Here is a 23,661-nt window from a genome sequence, read left to right on the forward strand (position 1 = left end):
GAACTCCGTCCGAGAGCTGTACGGGTGACTCTGGGGGCCCCTTTTGTCGGGGGGCCAACCGACCTCTCCCTACCCACTTTCTTCCCTTGAAGCTAGGTGACCAGAATAAACTTGCAGTTTTGCTCCTACCCTTGCCTAGTCGCTGGTTCTTTTGTACCCGCTCTGGTGGTCTTAGAAAAACAAAACAATGCATTTATTTAGCATATAATGAACAATGAGGTTAACCAGAGGTGACTTTAGTTAGCATCTTGGTTGTGACAGGATTTGGCTGGCTTCTTTACTGCAACTGTTTTATCAACAAGGTCTTTGTGACCTGTATCTTGCACTGACCTCCCATCCCATCCTGTGACTTAGAATGCCTTAACTTCCCTGGAATGCAGCCCAATAAGTCTCAGCCTTATTTACCCAGCTCCTATTCAAGATGGAGTCACTCTGTTTCAAACAGCTCTGACACTCCTGACACAGGATTAATATATAGCACAGAACAATAAACCATGCCAAACTACAAGCAGCATTGAGTGAAACAGCACAAGAAACAGAAGGAGATACATAACACCATGCCGTATACATAAACTGAAGATAAATGCACGCACAAAATAGCAACACACACACACACGCACACACGCACAGAGGAACATATATCCAAGGATACATGAAACCCATCAGGATGGATGCTTCTGGTGGTGGGGTCTGGAGAGTGGGAGGGGAGTGAAGAGAGGATACTATCAGGCCTCTGAGCCCAAGCTAAGCCATCATATCCCCTGTGACCTGCACGTGTACATCCAGCTGGCCTGAAGCAACTGAAGATCCACAAAAGAAGTGAAAATAGCCTTAACTGATGACATTCCACCATTGTGATTTGTTTCTGCCCCACCCTAACTGATCAATGTACTTTGTAATCTCCCCCACCCTTAAGAAGGTTCTTTGTAATTCTCCCCACCCTTGAGAATGTACTTTGTGAGATCCACCCGCTGCTCGCAAAACATTGCTCCTAACTCCACTGCTTATCCCAAAACCTGTAAGAACTAATGATAATCCACCACCCTTTGCTGACTCTCTTTTCGGACTCAGCCCGCCTGTACCAGGTGAAATAAACAGGCTTGTTGCTCACACAAAGCCTATTTGGTGGTCTCTTCACACGGACACGTGAGACAGCTACTATGTCACGTCAGAATGATTGCAAACTGAATGTTAGGATTGGCTTAACTTTCTGCACCCAATATCCTAAGGGGGAAAACCCAACCTTCTAAGGAGAAATACTGTATGTAGGGCCTGATCCCATCACTGGGCCCTTCATCCAATGCTGCTGAGTGAGTAGAGGGTTTATTTCATCCTTCCAATTTAGTGATTCAGTAGAGATTTCAAGACTCAAAGCTTAATTAACTCCATTTTAATTGAAGTCATCTCTGTCATGGTGTCTGCACGCAGGACAATTCAGCCTGGCCTCCAGTGCTTCAGCACAAAGCTCAATTTCCAGCTCAGTCATTAACCAGCCCCAAGTCAGGGTAGTCAGACAAGTCTTCAATTTGTGGGGATTTTATGGTTGGAATCAGGGTACCTTGACCTCTGGAAAGACAGACCTCTGAGGAGCAAGGATGTTTAATGGTTGCATAGAGAAGACAACCCTACAGAAAAGGCAGTAGTTGGGGCAGTGATTAGGACTCATTTTGGGGTGAGGGTGACAAGCACAGCAATCAACTAGCCTCACAGTCAGCTGTCTGCCTTTCCCAGATGGGCAACTGTCCCTTAATGAGAACTTCTTGTCTTCCAAGGAAGGCTAAGATAGGCAACTTGCTGCAGTTTGCCTTAACATCAAAACATGTCAAAAGGAGAACAATCCCGGTTTTAGAATCAGCCTGGGAGAAGGCAAGGAAGACTTTACAGTTTAGGACAAATTCAAGGACTGTAAATCATCTAATGTGAATATAGCACAGGGAGGTAGTTGGAGACAAGCTTGTCAATAGGCTGGAGCCAGATTCGACAGGATTTTGGACTTTTTTTTCTGGCAGTAGAGAGCCATGCTACTGAACTTTTTCTGAGAGAGGGATATTAGCTCATATGCTTTGGGAGGACAACTGACCACTCCAATCCTGGCTTCCCTTTGCTGTCATGAACTACAGGCCGGAATTCTATTTGGGAGTTGTGGCAGATTGTATTTTCCATAAATAGCTGCACCAATTCTTCCTGTCCATATGATCTTCTCTATTTGACATTCCTCCTATCAAGAGTTGGGGTCTCTATTCTCTGTCCTGGAATCTGGACACTCTTATGACTATGGCAGAACTGATGCTATGTGACTTCCAAGGCTAGGTGATAAAAGGTGATACAGATACACCCAGCTGCCATGATGTGAGGAAGCCCAAGCAAACATAAGGAGAGGCCACATATAGTTTTTCCAACTGATATGTCCACAAGGCCTCAGTCAACAGGCATCATCAACTGCCAGACATGTGGGTGATAAAGCCCTCATATGATTCCAGTCCCCTTCCACTGGGTCACCCTTAATCTTCAAACTGAAGTCTCAGACAACATGGAGTAGAGACAAGCCAGTCCCACTGTGTCCTGTCCAAAGTCCTGCCCCACAGAGTATGGGAGCAGAATAAAATAGTTATTGTTTAACGCCACTAAATTTGGAGTTGATTGTTATGCAGGAATAGACAGCCAGAAGCCTGGACATGGTGGCTCACACCTGTAATCCCAGCACTTTGGGAGGCCGAGGCAGGAGGATCCCTTGAGCTCAGGAGTTCGAGACCAGTTTGGGCAACATGGTGAAACCCTGTCTCTATCAAAAAATACAAAAAATAGCCAGGTGTGGTAGTGCACTTGGGAGGCTGAGCTGGGAGGATCACTTGAGCTGGGGAGTTAGAGGTGGCAGTGAGCCAAGATTGCATCATAGTTCTCCAAGCTGTGTGACAGAGTGAGACTCTGTAAAAAAAAAAAAAAAAAAAAAAAAAGGAAGAGATAGCTAGAACAGAAGCCTATTGGAATAATAAAAGTAGACAAGAAAGGCAGAGACAGTCTTGAGCAAAAGCAGGATACTGAGATGTTGTTGGAGTAGATCTCACTAATTAGAGATCGGGAAGGGGTTTCTAAGATGAACAAATGACTGGCACAAGTGATCTGCCATTGATTGAAATAAAAAACTGGAAGGGAGAGTAGAAAAGAGAATCCTTTTGGATTTGAATACATTGTAAATTGGCTGGATATTTCTATGGGCAGATTGGGAGATTTGGGAAATGATGGAGTTTGGAGGGTCTTCAGCCTCTCAGTGTCTTTAGAGCCCTGGAAAAGACTAGCTCACCCAGAGGAGGAGCATCAAAATTTGGAAAAAGAGAAGAGAATTCAGAAGAGGTCTTTGGGGAGAGTGATGACACCAACAACTCTATCTATTAAAGTTGGTTGTCTATGGTTATCCATTCTTGCAAAACAATCAATTCCAAATTTCAATAATAATAATTTATTTTGCTCCCAGGCTCTGTGGGGTAGGACTTCGGGCAGGGCACAGTGAGACTGGCTTGTCTCTGCTCCATGATATCTGAGACTTCAGCTTAAAGACTAAGGGTGGGGCCGGGCACGGTGGCTCACGCCTGTAATCCCAGCACTTTGGGAGGCCAAGGCGGGCGGATCACGAGGTCAGGAGATCGAGCCCATCCTGGCTAACACGGTGAAACCCCATCTCTACTAAAAATGCAAAAAATTAGCCGGGCATGGCGTCGGGCACCTGTAGTCCCAGCTACTTGGGAGGCTGAGGCAGGAGAATGGCAGAAACCCAGGAGGCGGAGCTTGCAGTGAGCCGAGATCACGCCACTGCACTCCAGACTGGGCGACTGAGCAAGACTCTGTCTCAAAAAAAAAAAAAAAAAAAGACTAAGGGTGACCTAATGGCAGAGGACTGGAATCATCTGAGGGCTTGTTTACCCACATGATTGGCAGCTGATGATGTCTGTTGACTGAAATCTTTTTGAGCTATCAGTTGGAAAAACTGTATGTGGCCTTTCCTCATGTTCACTCGGGCTTCCTCACATCATGGCAGCTGGGTGCCAGGAGCAAGCATCCCAAGTGAATCAGGTAAAATTGTATCACCTTTTACCACCTAGCCTTGGAAGTCACATAGCATTACTTCTGCCATAGTCATAAGAGTGTTTAGATTCAAGGAGAGAGAATACAGATACCAACTCTTGAGAGGAGGAATGTCAAAGTGAGAAGAACATATGGATGGGAAACATTGGTGCAGCTATTTATGGAAAATACAATCTGTCACAAATCCCAAATAGAATTCCAGCCTGTAGTCTCTGACAGCAAAGGGAAACCAGAATTGGAGTGGTCAGTTGTCCTCCCGAAGCATATGAGCTAATGTCCTTCTCTCAGAAAGAGTTCCGAGTTCAGGGAGCAGGGAGAAGAGAAGGAGGAATCAGTAAAATAATGAGAGTAGGTCGATGGAAAACTAAGAGCATCCACAGTGTCTATGATGCACAGAGAGCTGGTGGGGGAAAGTAGGGAGAAGCAGTAGGCAACAGAACATCAGTCTGGCTTCAAGTTATTCAACATCCTCTCAGATTTAAATCATAAAAATTGATTGCTTGCTGGGCATGGTGGCATGTGCCTGTAATTCCAGCTACTTGGGAGGCTTAGGGGAGAGGATGGCTTGATGCCAAGAGTTCAAGGCCAGCCTGGGCAACCTAGCAAGACCCTGTCCCTAAAAAGATAACAATAAAACAAATGGATTTCTTATCATTATCATTGTTTAGTCCCAGCTGTATGCCAGAGACTGGGTGGGCTAAGTGTGCTACATGTGTGATTTTGCATACTCTTTATTCTTCTAGCGTATTTTGCGTATTTTATGTTATCCTCATAACAGCCCTGTGAGGCTAGGAGTTCTGACTGGTGAGGAATCCAAGGCCCCAAGGTTACATACCAAGTTAGTGCTGGAGCCGGGATTTGAACCTGGCTCTAGTTGGCACCGAAGCTCTTCTATGTCTCTCTTCCTGTCTACTTATATTTCTGTCTTCTTGCTACAAATATTTACTTCTGTATTCTTCTAAGAGTTTTATGGTTTCCACTCTTCAATCTAGCTCTTTCATCTATTTGGAGTTAATTCCTGTGAATGATGTGAGATAGGGGTCTAGCTTCATTCTTTTGTTTGTGGACATCCAGTTGTCCCAGCATCATTTGTTTGTATTAAGGCTTTTAATCTTCTCATCCACTTCCCTCCCTCCCCACTCCAGCCCTTGGCAACCATGAATCCACTTTCTGTCTCCATGGATTTTTCCATTTTGGACATTTTATATAAATGAAATCCTACAACATGTCCTCCTTTGCGACTGGCTTCTTTCACTTGGCATGATGTTTTTGAGGTTCGTTCAGGTTGTTGCATGGCTCTGTACTTTATTCCTTTTCATGGCTGAATGATATTCCATTATGTGGATAGTCTATTATACATTTTGTTTATCCACTTAACTGTTGATGAGCATTTGGGTTGTCTCCACTTTTGGCTATTGTGAGTGGTGCTGCTGTGAACATTTGTGTACAAGTTTTGGTGTGAACAACTCTTTCAATTTTCTTGGGTGAGATTTCTAGGCGTGAGATTGCTGGGTCTTATGGTAACTCTCTGGTTAACTGTTTGAAGAACTGCCAAGCTATTTTTCCAAAGCAGCTACATCACTTAACATTCCCTCAAGCAATGTAGGAGGGTTTGAATTTATCTGCTTCCTTGCCAATGTGTCTTATTGTCTGTTTTCTTTTATTAGAATCATCCTGATGGAAATAAAGTGTATCACTGTGGCTTTGATTTGCATTTCCCTAATGACTAATGATGTTGAGCATGCTTTCATGTACTTATTGGCCATTTGTATATATTCTTTGGGAAAATATCTATTCAGATCTTTTGTTTATTTTAAAATTGGGTTAATTGTCTTTTTATTGTCAAATTGTAAGAATTCATTATATACCAGACGCAAACCTCTCATCAGACATATGATTTGCAACTATTTTCTCCCATTCTGTTGGTCATCTTTGCATTTTCTTGATGGTATCGTTTGAAGCCCAAAAGTTTAAAATTTTGATAAAGTCCAATTTGTCTATTTTTTCATTTGTCACTTGTGCTTGTGTAGACACATCTAAGGAGGTTTTGCCTAACTCAAGGTCACGAAGATTTGCTTCTGTATCCTTCTAAAAGTTTTCTGGTTTTCATTCTTAAATTGAGTTCTTTCATCCACTTGGAGTTAATTTCTGTGAATGGTGTGAGGTAGGATCCAGCTTCATTCTTTTGTTTGTGGACATCCAGTTGTTCTAGTATCATTTGTTTGTATTAACGCTTTTCATCTTCATATCCACTTTATGTAGAGGTACATTATTATCCCATTATATAGATGGGTAAACAGAGGTGCAGAGCAGTTAAACAACTTGTGCAGTATCATCCAAGCTGGTCAGCGGCAGAGACTGGATTTGAGTCAGGCAGTTTGTATCTGAGCTCGTGTTATATGGACTCACAACATGCCTCCTTATTTTTTGTTAATTTTGTTTATGTTTTAGTTTTAGTGACAGGGTCTTGCTCTTTCACTCAGGCTGGAGCATGGTGGCACAATTATAGCTTACTGTGCCTCAAATCCCTGGGCTCAAGCAATCCTCCAGCCTCAGCCTCCTGAATAGTTGGGACTACAAGCCCATGTCACAACATCTGGGTCATTTTAAACATTTCTTGTAGAAATGAGTTCTTGGTATATTGCTTGGGATGGCCTCAAACTCCTGGGCTCAAATAATCCTCCTACCCTATCCTCCCAAGTAGCTAGGGCTACAGGTGTGCACCACCACCTCCAGCTAGTTTTTTAATTTTTTGCAGAGATAGGGTCTTGCTACATTGCCCAGGCTGGTCTCAATCTTGAACTTCTGGCCTCAGGTGAGCCTTCCCACTTGGCCTTCCAAAGTGTTGGGATTACAGGCATGAGCCTCCACATCTGGCCCAATATGCCTTTTTGAATACAGGTACTGGAGGGTGAAAGTAGAGAAGGTAATCTTGTGCCATCCTGCATTGCTGTAGGACTGCAGAAGCAATGACTACAGCTTCATTCCACGAGACGTGGAGCGCCAGGACACCCAGGCTCCCTGCAGCAACAGTGTATGAGAACTGGCCACTGCCTGACACCTGGGGCCATTGGTGTAGGATGCATGTCCACCATGAAAGTGTTAGGCTGGTTTCTGCTCACAAGCAGCTCTGCAGCTTGAGGGATGAGGGGACAAAGTGGCTGTATTAGGGCCTGGGGTTGCTGTAGAGGCCCAGGGCCCCATGGAGTATCCCTAAATATGGGGAGAAAGGAGAGGCTCCCCAGTGACAAGGTGCCCAGACAGTGAGGGAGCAAATGAGGAGTGGTGTCATGTAGAGCAAAGGAAGAAATAAAATAAATGCACCCTGTGCCTTCATCTGTTTGTCAGCCCTAATGGAATCCCTTAGACTGGGTAGTTTATAAGCTATAGAAATTCGTTGCTCATGGTTCTGGAGGCTGGGAAGTCCAAGATCAAGTCCAGATCATGCCCAAGATCAAGGTGTTTGCAGATTCTGTGTCTGGTGAGGGCCCACTTTGCAGTTCTGAGATGATGCCTTCTTGCTGTGTCCTTACATGGTGGAAGGGACACACAAGCTCCCTCAGGCCTCTTTTACTTTTCAAAAATTTTTGTTTAGGTTGGTGCAAATGTCATTGCAGTGTTTGCAATTACTTTTAATGGCAAAAACCACAATTACATTTGCAGCAACCTAATAATTTTAATTTTTTATAGGTACATAGTAGGTGTATATATTTATGGCATACATGAGATATTTTGATTCAGGCACACAGTGTGTACTAATCATATCAGAGTAAATGAGGTATCCCTTACCTCAAGCATTTGTCATTCTTTGTGTTACAAATGTTTGAGTTATATTCATAGTTATTCTATGATTAACAATAAATTATTGTTGTCTGTAGTCACCCCATTGTGCTATCAAATACTAGATTTTTTTTTGTCTTCTGAGACAGTGTCTCACTCTGTTGCCCAGACTGGAGTGCAGTGGCACGATCTTGGCTCACTGCAACCTGGGTTCAAATGATTCTCCTTCCTTAGCCTCCAGAGTAGCTGGGATTATAGGCACCCACCACCACGGCCTAGCTCATTTTTGTATTTTTAGTAGAGACAGGGTTTTGCCATGTTGACCAGGCTGTCAGGCTAGTCTCAATCTCCTAATCTTAGGTGATTCACCTGCCGCAGACTCCTAAAGTGCTGAAATTACAGGTATGAGCCACTGTATCCGGCCAAGATCTTATTTATTCTATCTAACCATATTTTTATACCCATTTACCATTCCCCTCCTGACTACCCTTCCCAGCCTCTGGTAACCATCATTCTACTCTCTATCTCCATGAGTTCAATTGTTCTAATTTTTAGCTTCCACAAATAAGTGAGAACATGTGACATTTGTCTTTCTGTGTCTGGCTCATTTTACTTAACACAAATCCTCCAGTTCCATCCATGTTATTGCAAATGACACGATCTCATTCTTTTTTTGGCTGAATGATATTCCATTGTGTTTATGCACCACGTTTTCTTCATCTATTCATTCGTCTGTTGATGGGCACTTGGATTGCTTCCAAATCTTGGTTATTGTGAACAGTGCTGCAATAGACACGGAAGTGCAAATGTCTCTTTATATAGTGATTTCCTCTGGTAGGTATACACCCAGGAGTGGGATTGCTGGATCACATGGTGGTTCTATTATTTTCAGTTTTTTCTGAGAAATCTCCATTCTGTTCTCCATTGTGGTTGTACTAATTCACATTCTCACCAATGGTATACCAGGGTTCCCTCTTCTCCACATCCTCTCCAGCATTCATTATTGCCTGCCTTTGGGAGCTTGGGTCTCTTTTAAAACAGCACTAATCCCATGCACAAGGGCTCCACTTTCATGAACTTATCATCTCCTAAAATCTCGATTTCTTTCTTTCTTTCTTTCTTTTTTTTTTTTTTTGAGACAGATTCTCACTCTGTAACCCAGCTGGAGTGCAATGGTGCAATCTCAGCTCACTGCAACCTCTGCCTCCCAAGTTCAAGCGATTCTCCTGTCTCAGCCTCCCAAGTAGCTGCGATCACAGGCACACGCCACCACGCCCAGCTAATTTTCGTATTTTTAGTGTAGACGGGGGTTCACCATGTTGGCCAGGCTGGTCTTGAACACCTGACCTCAGGTGACCTACCCGCCTCGTCCTCTCAAAGTGCTGGAATTACAGGCATGAGCCACTGTGTCCGGCCAAGACTCTACCTCTGAAATACCATTGCATTGATATTGCTGACTTTGCTGTCCTTAACAGTTTCAAAACTGTTTCCAGGGGGCAGGAGGAGGATGGGTGATGTGGGTCCACCTCATGTGCACCTGCTTTGTTGATGTTGCCTCTTGTCTTTTGTCTTTAATAACCAGCTGGAGCAGAGCGCTGTGGGCTGCAAGCTGTCACCAGCTGTGGGCTGGAGGCTACTAGAATGCCATTTCCCGGTGAGCAGACCTCTGGTGTTTGGTGCCCCAGGGCAGCCAGAGGCCAGTGCACAAAGGAAAGGGCAAGGGGTCCTAGGAGCCTTACCCCTCCTGGCAAGGGTTCAATACTCTGGCCCTGTGCACTTGCTTCACCCTTTACCAGCTTTGCACCCCACTTTGTTCCTCTGTTTAGTTACTTCTGCAAAATGGGAAAAATAATTGTAAAAAATAAAAATATTGTACCAGGTAGTATTGTTGTTTGGATTAAATTAGATAATACACATGAAGCTCTCGAAACAGTGCTGGGCATACTGCACCTGTACAGTACGTGTTAGCTGTTACTGCTGATATAATTTTTTTTTTTTTTTTTTTTGAGACAGGGTCTCACTCTGTCACCCAGGCTGGAATGCAGTGATACAATCTCCGCTTGCTTCAACCTCTGCTCTCCTTGACCCCAGGTCTCAAGTGATCCTCCCACTTCAGCCTTCCGAGCAGCTGGGACCACAGGCATGTAACACCATGCTTGGCTAATTGTTTTGTATTTTTACAATACAGAAACAAAAGTAGAGATGGGGTTTCGCCATGTTGCCCAGGTTGGTCTTGAACTCCTGAGTGCAAGTGATCCGCCTTGCCTCGGCCTCCCAAAGTGCTGGGATTACAGACACGAGCCACTGCACCCGGCCGCTGATATAATTTATAATAATAGGCTTCCTAGCTCAGGCATGAAGGGCCTTGAAGATGACCAGGCCAGCATTCCTGCTGGAAAATTCCAGACTTTTGCTGCCGGCCTGGTCTCGGGAGCACCAATCAATCTTGTCTTCCACACGCAAACGGTTTGCTCTTTTCCAAATCTGTCCACAGAGTTCTTTCCCTGTGGAGTTCTCAGCTCTCTTTGGCATGGGAATGCAGCTGTCTAGTGGATTTTGCAGGCGCCAGGTCCTGCACAGTGGCTGCAGGGGATCTAGCAACTTGAACTCTCAGGTATCCTAGCTTGGCTCAGTGAGCTGTCTGCTCTTGCAGTCCCATATCTGTGGCTTTGACAAGAGAAGTTTATATGAAGATTCCTCATCCAGTCTCAGGACTAGACCTAAAGTAGTCCAAGAGATCTCCAAAATGCCCCTCCCTGCTCCTTCCCAGGACCCTTGGAGGCTCTCACCTGGTGCATTTCATTTTTTTTTTTTTCTTTTTTGGAGATGGAGTCTCACTCTTGCCCAGGCTGGAGTGCAGTGATGTGATCTCGGCTCACTGCAACCTCTGCCTCCCGGGTTCAAGTGATTCTCCTGCCTCAGCCTCCTGAGTAGCTGGGACCACAGGCACACGTCACCACACCCAGCTAATTTTTTTTTAATTTTAAGTAGAGCTAGGCTCTCGCCATGTTGGCCAGGCTGGTCTTGAACTCCTGGCCTCAAGTGATTCGCCCACCTCAACCTCCCAAATTGTTGGGATTACAGGTGTGAGCCACTACACCTGGCCTACACTACATTTCTTCTCACGGCCATTTCAATTAAAATTGAGCCTTTACAATTTCCAATCTGTTTTGGGTTGATTTTGTGAAACACACCTTATTAGTTTCTAGTTTTCTTCCATTATTGTCAGAGAAACAAGCCTGCACCATTGCTTTTTTTCCCCCCTCCAACTTTTATTTGAAGTTCTGGGGTCCATGTGCAGGATGAGCAGGTTTGTTACATAGGTAAACATGTGCCATGGTAGTTTGCTGCACGGATCCTCTCATCACCTAGGAATTCAGCTCAGCATCCATTAGCTGTTCTTCCTGATGCTCTCCCTCCTCCCTCCAGCACCCTCCGACAGGTCCCAGTGTGTGTTGTAACCTCCCTGTGTCCACGCATTCTCATCATTCAGCTCTCACTTATAAGTGAGAACATGCGGTGTTTGGTTTTCTGTTCCTGCATTAGTTTGCTGAGGATAACGGCTTCCAACTGCTTGTGTTGAGATGATCACAGGGAAACCATTCTGCCGTCCAGGCCACTCCTCCTCCCAGATGCTTCCCAGTGGTTCAGCGGCCCCATCAGCCTTCTCTAGCTCCCTCCCCTCTGCTCATCCAGAAAGTCACCTAGAAATTGAGAAGTAGGGTCGGGCGTGGGCGCCGCAGCTCACGCCTGTAATCCCAGCACTTTGGGAGGCCAAGGCGGGTGGACAACTTGAAGTCAGGAGTTCGAGACCAGTCAGTTCAACATACTGAAGCCCCATCTCTATTAAAAATACAACACTTGGCCGGGCGCGGTGGCTCAAGCCTGTAATCCCAGCACTTTGGGAGGCCGAGATGGGCGGATCACGAGGTCAGGAGATCGAGACCATCCTGGCTAACACGGTGAAACCCCGTCTCTACTAAAATACAAAAAAAAAAAAAACTAGCCGGGCGAGGTGGCGGGCGCCTGTAGTCCCAGCTACTTGGGAGGTTGAGGCAGGAGAATGGCGTGAACCCGGGAGGCGGAGCTTGCAGTGAGCTGAGATCTGGCCACTGCACTCCAGCCTGGGCGACAGAGCGAGACTCCATCTCAAAAACAAAACAAAACAAAACAAAACAACACTTAGCCAGGAGTGGTGGCGGATACCTGTAATCCCAGCTACTTGGGAGGTTGAAGCAGGAGAACCACTTGAACTTGGGAGGCAGAGGTTGCAGTGAGCCGAGATTGCGCCACTGCACTCCAGCCTGGGCCACAGAGTGAGACTCTGTCTCAAAAAAAAAAAAAAAAAAATTGAGAAGCAGGATAGCAGTGAAGGTGGCTGATGGGGAGTCAGAAAGACTGAGTTTTGGCTGGGCTAAGCGCTTTTGGATAGGAAAGCTCTGAATGCAAATCCCAGGTCTCACACCACTCACTGTGTGACTCTGGGCACCCCACGCCACTTTTCTGAGCCTGTTTTCCCATCTGTACAATGAAGGTAATACTGCATGCTCTAGAGGCTCATGTAGGAATACAATGACATGGGCTCAGTGTCTGACACATAGCACATGTCCAGGTACTGCGAGCTGCCAAGTAACAGGATGCTGTTATTAGTTTCTTTAAAAAAATGTAAAAAAAACACCCCAAAACACTGTAACACCTACTGTGCTCAATAAGTTAAACAAAATTATTGTGTGACCCAGCAATCACTCCTCTGGGTATAGACTTCCCCTAAAATTGAAAGTAGGTAATTGGGTTGGGCGCAGCGGCTCACGCTTGTAATCCCAGCACTTTGGGAGGCTGAGGTGGAAGGATTGCTTCAGCCCAGGAGTTCAAGAACAGCCTGGGCAACATAGTGAGACCCCATTTCTGCAAAAAAATTAAACAATTAGTTGGGTGTCGTTATGTGTACCTGTAATCCCTCCTACAGATACCAGGAGCTCAGGAGGTCGAGGCTGCAAGGAGCTATGATTGCGCCACTGCACTCCAGCCTGGGCAACAGAGTGAGACCCTGTCTCAAAAAAGAAAGAGAGAGAAAGAGAGATGGAGAGGTGGGGGGGAGGTGGAGAGGCGAGGAGGGAGAGAGGTGGGAGAGAGAGAGAGAGACAGAAAGAAAAAAGAAAGAAAGAAAGAAAGGAAGAAAGAAAGAAAGAGAAAGAAAGAAAAAGAAAGAAAAGAAAGAAGGAAGGAAGGAAGGAGAGGGAAGGGAAAGGGAAGGGAAAGAAAAGAGAAAATTGCAGGTCCCATTCCAGAGCTATGATTTTGTCACTGTCCTTTAGCCTGGGCAACAGAGAGACACCCTATCAAAGAAGGAAAGAGGGAAGGAAGCAAGGGAGGAAGGAAGGAAGGAAAAAAAGAAGGAAGGAAAGAAAGAAGGGAGAGAGGGAGGCAGGGAGGAAGGAAGGAAGGGAGGGAAGAAGGAAAAAAAATCCTAGGCCCCATTTCAGAGCTACAGGATCAGTACAACTTTACATTTGACAGCTTTACATCTGAGAGGCACTAACCTAGAACAACTTCACTGCAAAGCTCCCTAAAATGCAGTTTCTACTAGTGAATGCATCATGGAATCTCACCTGTCCCCTTCAAGGGTGACCCGGAGCAGCCAATTTTATGCACCTTAACCCCAATATAAACCTCAGAAATGATATCGTCCCACGTCTCCCAGGTTTGTCTTCCCATAAAAGAACCCTGATTGGGGTTGGGCGTCTTGGTTTTTTTCTACAATAATAATAATAATGTTTAGATATCTAAATCTCCCTTTTTAGAGCTGGAAAATAAAGTTTTGGCCCACACCTGCGGAGTGTTTTGAGATGATATAGCAAGAAATGTTGCCCCAAACAATGAAAACTCAACCTCAAATGATTTTATGTGTTTAATTTGTACTCCCTTATTTCCCACCAGTGTTCTCACATCTCAAGGCTATTTTCTGGGCTTTGAAAGATGAAAAGTGTGGTTAATGTGAACAGCAAATGTAGTCGAGTGATACCAACGACTTCTAAAATCTCTCAGCTGCCAGCATGGTCCAGTTTCCAAAGCACTTGCACGTATAAAATCCCCGGGAGTCAGAGGCAGCCTCAATTAGCACATGCATTTTCACAGACAAGAGTTTTAGCGTGTTGCAGATTTTGAGAGAGATTATATAAAGGACACAAAGCTGGCAAGTGTCAAAACTAGGTGGGAGGCCAGAGCTGTCTGACATCAAATTGGATGAAAAAACATGTATCACTTTTGGAGGTCAAGGCGAGAGGATCGCTTGAGCCCAGGAGTTGGAGGTTGCAGGGAGCTATGGCTGCACCATTGCACTCCAGCCTGGGTGACAGGGTGAGATGCTGTCTCAAAAAAAAAAAAAAAAAAAAGGGCCAGACAAGGTGACTCATACCTGCTGTAATCCCAGCACTTTGGGAGGCCTAGGTAGGCAAATCACTGGAGGCCAGAAGTTCGACACCAACCTGGGCAACATGGTAAAACCCCATCTCTACTAAAAAAACAAAAATTAGCCAGGTGTGGTGGTGGGCACCTGTAATCCCAGCTACTCGGGAGGCTGAGGCATGAGAATCACTTGTACCTGGGAAGTAGAGGCTGCAGTGAACTGAGATTGTGCCACTGCACTCCAGCCTGGGCGAAAGAGAGACTCTTGTTTCAAACAAAACAAAACAAATCCAAAAAACAAAAAACCAAACCAACCAACCAAACCACACCCCAGATGTTTGAAAAAACAAAAATGAAAACAAGTGGAAACAATCAGTGAATGTGTGGATAAACAAAATGTAATACATCCGTACAACGGAATAGTCTTTATTCTTTTTTTTTTTTTTTGAGATGGAGTCTCGCTCTGTCGCCCAGGCTGGAGTGCAGTGGCCGGATCTCAGCTCACTGCAAGCTCCGCCTCCCGGGTTCACGCCATTCTCCTGCGTCAGCCTCTGGAGTAGCTGGGACTACAGGCGCCCGCCACCTCACCTGGCTAGATTTTTGTATTTTTTAGTAGAGACGGGGTTTCACCGTGTTAGCCAGGATGGTCTCGATCTCCTGACCTCGTGATCCGCCTGTCTCGGCCTCCCAGAGTGCTGGGATTACAGGCGTGAGCCACCGCGCCCGGCCGGGAATAGTCTTTATTCTTAAAGTTCTGAGCCATGCTTCAACTCAGAATGAACCTCAGAAACATACTCAGTGAAAGATGCCCCCCACAAAAGCCACATATATTATAGGATTCCTTTTCTTTCTATGAAATGTCCAGAATAGGCAAATCCATGGAGACAGAAAGTGGATTCATGGTTGGCAAGGGTTGGGGGAGAGGGTGTGGGGAGTGGCCGCTCATGGGAAGGGGCTTTCCTCTTGGGTTGATGGAAATGTTCTAGAACTGGAGAGTGGTGATTCACAGCGCACGACACTGTGAATATGCTCAATGTCAGTAATGACGTATTTTATGTTATGAGTATTTTAATATAATTTAAATTTTTATTTTTTGTAGAGATGGGGTCTTGCTATGTTGTCCAGTCTTGTCTGGAAATCCTGGCCTCAAGCAATTCTCCCACCTCCAACTTCCCAAAGCACTGGGTTTAAGGTGTAAGCCATCATGCCCAACCTACCATAATTAAAAAAAGAAAAAGAAATGAGAAACAGAAAGTGTGGGGTCAGAAGGGGTCTCATCCTCCATGCTGATCTGGGCTCTGGCCTTGTTGTAGCCCTGGCCTCCCCTGAATGAGATGAAGGACTCTCCTCAGCATCTCAGTTACTGGGTGGGGGGATCTGAGTGTGATATTGAGGAAAGACTAGATGAGACATCTCCTAGGTTGAGGATTCCTGCCACCACCCCAGTGCTCCCAGCACAGAGCCTTTTCTTTTCATTTTCAGGCCCTCCCCTTTGAAATGACAGGAGCTCTGATACATGAGGAAGTCGGAAGTCTGGACTTCACTCAAGGCTGCCAAGGGTGGTGGTCAGATGGCTGGAGGTGGTGTCTGGAAGGTGGGCTGATTCCTGGATGCAGCTCAAAACTGCATTTTTTTATTTATTTGTTTATTTATTTATTCATTCAAGACAGGATCTCACTCTGTCACCCAGGCTGGAGTACAATGGTGTTATTGTAGCTCACTGCAGCCTTGAACTCCTGGCCTCAAGGGATCCTCCTGCCTCAGCCTCGCAAAGTGCTGGGATCACAGGTGTGAGCCACCATGCCCAGCCAAATTTTATTCTTTTTTTTTCTTTTTCCAATTTTTTTTCTTAATTTTATTCTTTATTCAAATTTTGTTCAAATTTTATTCTTAATTCTAGATTTCTTCCTGTTCATTGTCTTCCTCTCAGTCTTCTGTGTATAGATGATCCATTGTTGGGACAATCACAGCAAAAATTACCCCTTGGGCTTGTGCCCTTGGTTTGAAGAGAACTCCTTCATTTGCTAATTCATTCATCTTATACCTCTCATGTGGGCACCTGCCAGGCTCTGGGGCTGCAAGGCAGAGACAAACTACACTTAGCTCCTGCCCTCAGGGCATAGAGACTTGTAAAGAAAAAGTTTTCAGTGGAAGTAATAATGATGCAATTGCCTGACATCTTTTACGCACCGGGCATTGTGGTAAGCACTTTATGTTCATCAATTTTTTTATGTTCAATAATTTAATCATTGAACAGCCATCTCAAGTATGTACTATTTTTAATCCCCATTTTACAGATGGGGAAACTGAGGACTAGAGCGTTGCAGTAACGTACTGCAACTTACCACAGGTCGTAAGTGGCAGAGCTGGACTTTGTAGAACTGGAATGCAGGATCTTTTCTTTTCTTTTTTCTTTTTCTTTCTTTCTTTCTTCTTTTTTTGAGACAGAGTCTTGCTCTGTCACCTAGGCTGGAGTGCAGCACACAGTCTTGGCTTACTGCAGCCTCCGCCATGGGGTTAAGTGATTCTCCTGCCTCAGCCTCCTGAGCAGCTGGGATTACAGGCACCCACCACCACACCTGGCTAATTTTTGTATTTTTAGTGGAGACAGGGGTTTTGCCCTGTTGGCCAGGCTGGTCTTGAACTCCTGACCTCAGGTGATCTGCCTGCCTCGGCCTCTCAAAATGCTGACATTACAGGAGTGAGCCACCGGCCCGACCAGAATCCAGGATCTTAATCGCTGCGTTAGACCACCCCCAAAGGGACATTTCTAGCTCTCTGCAGTGGTCACTGGACCTAACAGCGCATCAAGGTGTCGGCACATCAAGGCGTAGGTTTCTTCCTACCGTGAGGACATCAGCTGACATTCCTACAAGAGCAGGTCCACCATTCTCCCGTCTGGTGTTCACCACGTTGTTCCCAAAGGCTTTCTCTCTCTCTCCGTATTTTTTTTTTTTTTTTTTTTTTTTTTTTTTTTTTTGAGACGGAGTCTCTCTCTATCACCCAGGCTGGAGTGCAGTGGCTGGATCTCGGCTAACTACAAGCTCCGCCTCCCCCAGGTTGACCCCATTCTCCTGCCTCAGCCTGCGGAGTAGCTGGGATGACAGGCGCCCGCCACGAGGCCAGGCTAATTTTTTATATTTCTAGTAGAGACGGGATTTCATGATGTTAGCCAGGATGGTCTTGATCTCCTGACCTCGTGATCCGCCTGCCTCGGCCTCCTAAAGTGCTGGGATTACAGGCGTGAGCCACCGCCCCGGGCCTCTGTCTTTTTTTTAGCTAGAGTTTCTTTTCCTTTTTTTTTTTTCAACTTTTAAGTTCAGAGGTACAAGTGCAGGTTTGTTACATAGATAAACTCATATCACAGGCGTTTGTTGTACAGATTATTTCATCACCCAGGTATTAAGCCTAGTACCCATTAGTTATTTTCTCTGACACTGTCCCTCCTCCCACCCTCCACCCTTTGATAGACCCCAGTGTATGTTGTTCCCCTCTATGTGTCCATGTGTTCTCATCATTTAGCTCCCACTTACAAGCGAGAATATATGGCATTTGTTTTTCTGTTTCTGTGTTAGTTTGCTGAGGATAATGGCCTCCAGCTCCATCCATGTCCCTGCAAATGACATGATCTCATTCTTTTTTATGGCTGCATAGTATTCCATGGTGTACATGTACCACATTTTCTTCATCCAGTGTATCATTGATGGACATTTAGGTTGATTCCTTGTGTTTGCTATTGTGAAAGCAAAAATTGACAAATGGAATCTGATTAAACTAAAGAGCCTCTGCACAGGAAAAGAAACTATCAACAGAATAATAGGCAACCTACAGAACCGGAGAAAATTTTGTGCATCTGACAAAGGTCTAATGTCCAGGAACTTAAACAAATTTGTAAGAAAAAAACAAAGAACCCCATAAAAAAAAAAACTGGCAAAGGACACGAACAGACACTTTTCCAAACAAGACTTACATAGGGCCACCAATCATGTGAAAATAAGCTCAACATCACTGATCATTAGAGAAATGCAAATTAAAACCACCATGGACACGATCTCATACCAGTCAGAATGGCTATTATTAAAAAGTCAAAAAATAACAAATACTGGCAAGGTTGTGAAGTAGAAGGGACATTTATACTCTGTTGGTGAAAGTGTGAATTAGTTCAACCATTGTGGAAGACAGTGTGGAGATTCCTCAAAGGCCTAAAGACAGAAATACTATTTGATCCAACTGTCCCATTACTGGGTATATACCCAAAGGAATATAAATCATCCTATTATAAAGACACATGCACATGTATGGTTTTTTCCCCCAATTGTCATTATTTATTTATTTGTGCCAACTTTTTTTTGTTCCTATTTTTATAATTATCTCCAGGGGGGTGAAGACTTGTAGAAGAGTTTCTCAGAAGAAACCAAATGACTACTTCATACTTACACACCTTCCAGCGACTTCAGCTTTGTCTTCATGTAATCTTGTCATCTTGAAAGATGAGTGTTGATTGGTTATATCTGGCAAAGAATTCTGAAAACATTTCTGGGCAGGGTGTCTTTGCTGATTACCAAATCGTCTCACCCCAAATCCCTTCATGCTTCTAGCCTTGGGGAGACCACTGTACCTTCTGCATTAGAAACTGGACATGCTGGGGTCCATATTTGGAATTTGGATCCTGTGATAACAATAGTGACTGTTATGCACTCTTGAGAATTCAGTAATGATGCCTTTTTTCCCTTAAAGACGGGTTCTTGCTCTGTTGTCCAGGCTGGAGTGCAGTGGCACAATCACAGTTTACTGCAGCCTCCAATTCCTGGGCTCAAGCGATACTCTTACCTCAGCCTCCTGAGTACATAGGACTACAGGTGGGTGCCACCATGCCTGGCTAATTTGTTTTTACTTTTTGTAGAGACGGGGTCTCGCTATGTTGCTCAGGCTGGTCTCAAACTCTTGGCTTCAAACAATCTTGTTGCCTTAGCCTCCCAAAGTGACCCACTTATTATTTTTTTTAATCCAACTTGGTGTCAGACAGCTCTGGGCTCCCAACTGGTTTTGACACTTGCCAGCTTTGTGTCCTTTATATAATCTCTCTAAAAATCTGAAACTCTCTGAAACTCTTGTCTGTGAAAATGCATGTGCTAATTGAGGCTGCCTCTGACTCTTAGAGATTTTATACGTGCAAGTGCTTTGGAAACCAGACTGCTGGAGGCTGAGAGATTTTAGAAGTCATTTTGGTATCACACGACTGTGTCTGCTGTTCATTAACCATATTTTTCACCTTTCAAAGCCCAGAAACTAGACTTGAGATGTGAGAACACTGGTAGGAAATGAGGAAATACAAACTAAAAACATGAAATCATTTTGGGTTGAATTTTCATTGTTTGGGGCAATATTTCTTGCTGTGTCATCTTAAAATACTCCACAAGTGTGGGTCAAACTGGTTTTTGTTCTTCAGTTCTAAAAAGGGAGATTCAGATGATATCTAAATTTATTATTTTTGTAAAGTAAAAAAGCCACGCAACCCCAGCATTCTTTTATGAGAAGACAGAATTAGGAGATGTAAATCTATATATTTCTGAGGTTTATATTGGGGGTAAGATGCAAAAATTTGCTGCCCTGGGTCACCCTTGAAGGGGACAGATGATATTCCATGATTCATTCACTAGTAGAAACTGCATTTTGGGGAGATTTTTCAGTGGAGCTGCTCTAGGTTAGTGCCTTTCAGACGTAACATTGTCAAATATAAAGTTGTGCATGAATCACCCGGAGATCTTACTGAAAGGCAGATTCTGATCCTGTATTGAGACAGCATCTCTCTCTGTCACCAAGACTGGAGTGCAGTGGTGCAATCATGGCTGACTACAAGCTCGAGCTCCTGGTCTCAAGCTATCCTCCAGCCTCAGCCCTGCTGAATAGCTGGGACTACAGTCATGCACCACCACACCTGGCTAATTTTAAAATTTTTTATAGAGACAAGATCTTGCTATGTTGCCCAGCCTAGATTTGAACTCCTGGCCTCAATCGATGCTCCCACCTAAATCTCCCAAATAGCTGGGACTACAGGTGTGAGCCACCACACTCAATTCTGCATTTCTAACAAACTCCCTAGTGATGCTGAGGCTGCAGGTTCTCAGCCCAGATTTTGAGTAGCAAGATGATAGAAATGCTTGTGCTGAACAATTACAGGTGGTGTTCCATATTGTGAAAATTGTGTTGAGCACATGCTGAGGTTGGGATTGGCCAAAATGTTAAAGAAAGTAGTTACTCCTATTGAATTGTCTTTAAGAGATATCTTCAGGGACAACCCAAAGTAAAGTAGAAAATCCTGTTGGAAACAAGGTAGGCTTGTCAACTGATGTCTGTCTGTCCAAGAGTGCATGGCTAAAAAAATCTAATCCTGCTGTATTAGTCCATTTTCATGCTGCTGATAAAGACATACCCGAGACTGGGAAGAAAAAGAGGTTTAATGGACCCACAGTTCCACATGGCTGGGGAGGCTTCACAATCATGGCAGAAGACAAGGAGGAGCAAGTCATGTCTTACATGGATGGCAGCAGGCAACAAAGAGAAAGAGAGAGCTCGGGCAGGGAAACTCCTCTCCATAAAACCATCAGTTCTCATGAGACTTATTCACTATCAAGAGAACAGCACGGGAAAGAACTGTCCCCCATGATTCAATTACCTCCCACTAGGTCCCTCCCATGACATGCGGGAATTGTGGGAGCTACAATTCAAGATGAGATTTGGGTGGGAACACAGCCACACCATATCACCTGCCTAGGAATTGGGCATATAGGTAGGGATCCCAGTGTCAGAGGCATTTAACAAGAGCAACTCCATCTTAAATAAAGGCTGGGTAAAATAAGGCTGAGACCTACTGGGCTGCATTCCCAGGAGGTTAAGGCATTCTTAGTCACAGGATGAGATAGGAGGTCAGTACAAAATACAGGTCGTAAAGACCTTGCTGATAAAACAAGAGGCAGTAAAGAAGCCAGCCAAAGCCCATCAAAACCAAGATGGTGATGAGACTGACCTCTGGTGGCCCTCACTGCTCATTATATGCTAATTAGAATACATTAGCATGCTAAAGACACTCCCCTCAGCACCATGACAGTTTACGGATGCCATGACAACATCAGTAAGTTACCCCATATAGTTTAAAAATGGGAAGAACCCTCGGTTCTGGGAATTGCTCACCCTTTCCTGGAAAACTCATGAATAATCCACCATATAATCAAGAAATAACCATAAAAATTGGCCACCAGGGGCCCATGCCACTGCTCTGCCTATGGCGTAGCCATTCTTTAATCCTTTATTTGCTAATAAACTTGCTTTTACTTTATGGATTTGCCTCAAATTCTTTCTTGTGCAAGATCTAAGAATCCTCTCTTGGGGTCTGGATTGGGACCCCTTTCCAGAAACACCAACAATATTACATAGGGTGGCTGGCCTTGTTAGGAAGGGCATGTCCCCACCATCACACTCAGATCCCCCCCACCCAACAACTGTCTCCCCGGTGTGACTTTGTGTTGTTCTATCACCCCCACCTCCAGCCCGCCCCATCCCTGAACCGAGACTGTCCTTTCATGCTTTGCCTTCAACATCCAATTACAGAATCATTGATCCTGCACTTGCTGTCCTCTATCTCAAGCCATCCATCACTTAGGCATTTGTCAGGGACAGAAGATGGGCCTGGCTGGATACTGGACCCGCCGATGTTATTGGAAAACTATGCTTGTTGATTTAAAACAAAATTCTGTTTGTGCTTTTTAATTGCATCTAGCCCAAATGTTGCTGAGATGGTTTCTCTGGTCTCTTTTAACAAGTAAGTAAGCATTAATTGATTAATTCATTCTACAAGTATTTGCAGAGTCTCTGCTAGGTGCTAGGGACTTTGCCAGGTGCTGGAAACGTAGCAGGGATTGCAGTGCCTATACCTCTGAAGTCTGTCATGTAATGTGACAAGCAGACGATAAACAAACATTTGCACAAAGAAGTATGTAATTGTAATGATGCTAAGTGCTATGAAGTAAAAGGACAGAAGGTCTGACAGAGGGGCAGAGCAAGGCCTGATGAGGGAGAACACAGGATAAAGGGACATTAAGCTTGGCCTATGGGGTGCGGCAGAGGGTGTCAATCTTAAATAACAAGGTTGCAGCCAGGCACAGTGGCTTATGCCTGTAATTCCAGCACTTTGGGAGGCCAAGGCAGGAGGATCACTTGGGCACAGAAGTTCGAGACAAGCCTAGGCAACATGCTGAGGCCATGTCTCTACAAAACATAAAGAGAAAATAGCAGGGCATGGTGGCATGCATCTGTGATCCCAGCTACTTGGGAGGATGGGGTGGGAGGATCACTGGAACCCAGGAGTCTGAGGCTGCAGTGAGCTATGATTGCACCACTGCACTCCTAGCCTGGGTGACAAAGCAAGACCCTGTCTCATCGGAAAAAAAAAAAAGATTAAAAAAAATATGAGTAAGTGTCAAGCTTAAGGATGGCCACCCCAGAAAGCTGTGACTCCAAATGAATGGAGTCAGTGTTTCCAAAATAGAGAAGTGGTGGTTTCAATGACATAGGCAGAGACTGGGACGTTTCAGCAGGATTACAACATTTTCCATAGAAGACCAGGCGCATCCACCATAGCAATTTGATCAGTTACAGGTGGCTAAATTCCAAGGAAGATTATTACTGGGAGGCTGGGCAGTGATCTGAGCGCAGGAGGTCACATCTCTGGCGCCTCTTTGTCTTCTTAATTCTTTACAGGAAAAAGGAGGCAGGACTTGCAGCTGCATGCCACGTGACTCAGGCTGCATAGCCACACTCCTTTCAAGGCTCAGGATAATTTAAAGTTGCAACAGCTTTACATTTGAATTACTATTATTTTGGGACAGGATCTCACTCTGTCGCCCAGGCTGGGGTGCAGTTGTGCAATCATGGCTCACTGCAGCTTTGACCTCCCAGGCTCAAGTGATCTTCCCACCTCAGCCTCCCACCTAAGCCTCTTGTGTAGCTGAGACCACAGGTGGTACACACCACCACACCTGGCTAATTTAAATTTTTTTTTTTTTTTTTTTTTAGAGATGGGGTCTCACTATGTTGGCCAGGCTGGTCTGGAACTGCTGGACTCAAGTGATGCTCTCACAGCAGCTTCCCAGAGCACTGGGATCACAGGCATGAGTCACTATGCCCAGCCCCATGTTTGAATTATTTAATATATTACAGGGGTTAGTTACAGAGTTTGAGCCTTTCCTTTATTCCTTCAGCCGCTGTTATAGACTGTATCCCTCCAAAATTCATCTGTTGAAGTCCTAACTTCAGTGGATGTACTTGTGGAATAGGGCTTTTAAAGACAGAATTAAGGTATGGGGTCATAAGGGTGGGCCTTAATCCAACAGAACTAGT

The sequence above is a fragment of the Rhinopithecus roxellana genome, chromosome 6 (assembly GCF_007565055.1).
Source record: "Rhinopithecus roxellana isolate Shanxi Qingling chromosome 6, ASM756505v1, whole genome shotgun sequence".
NCBI lineage: Eukaryota > Metazoa > Chordata > Mammalia > Primates > Cercopithecidae > Rhinopithecus > Rhinopithecus roxellana.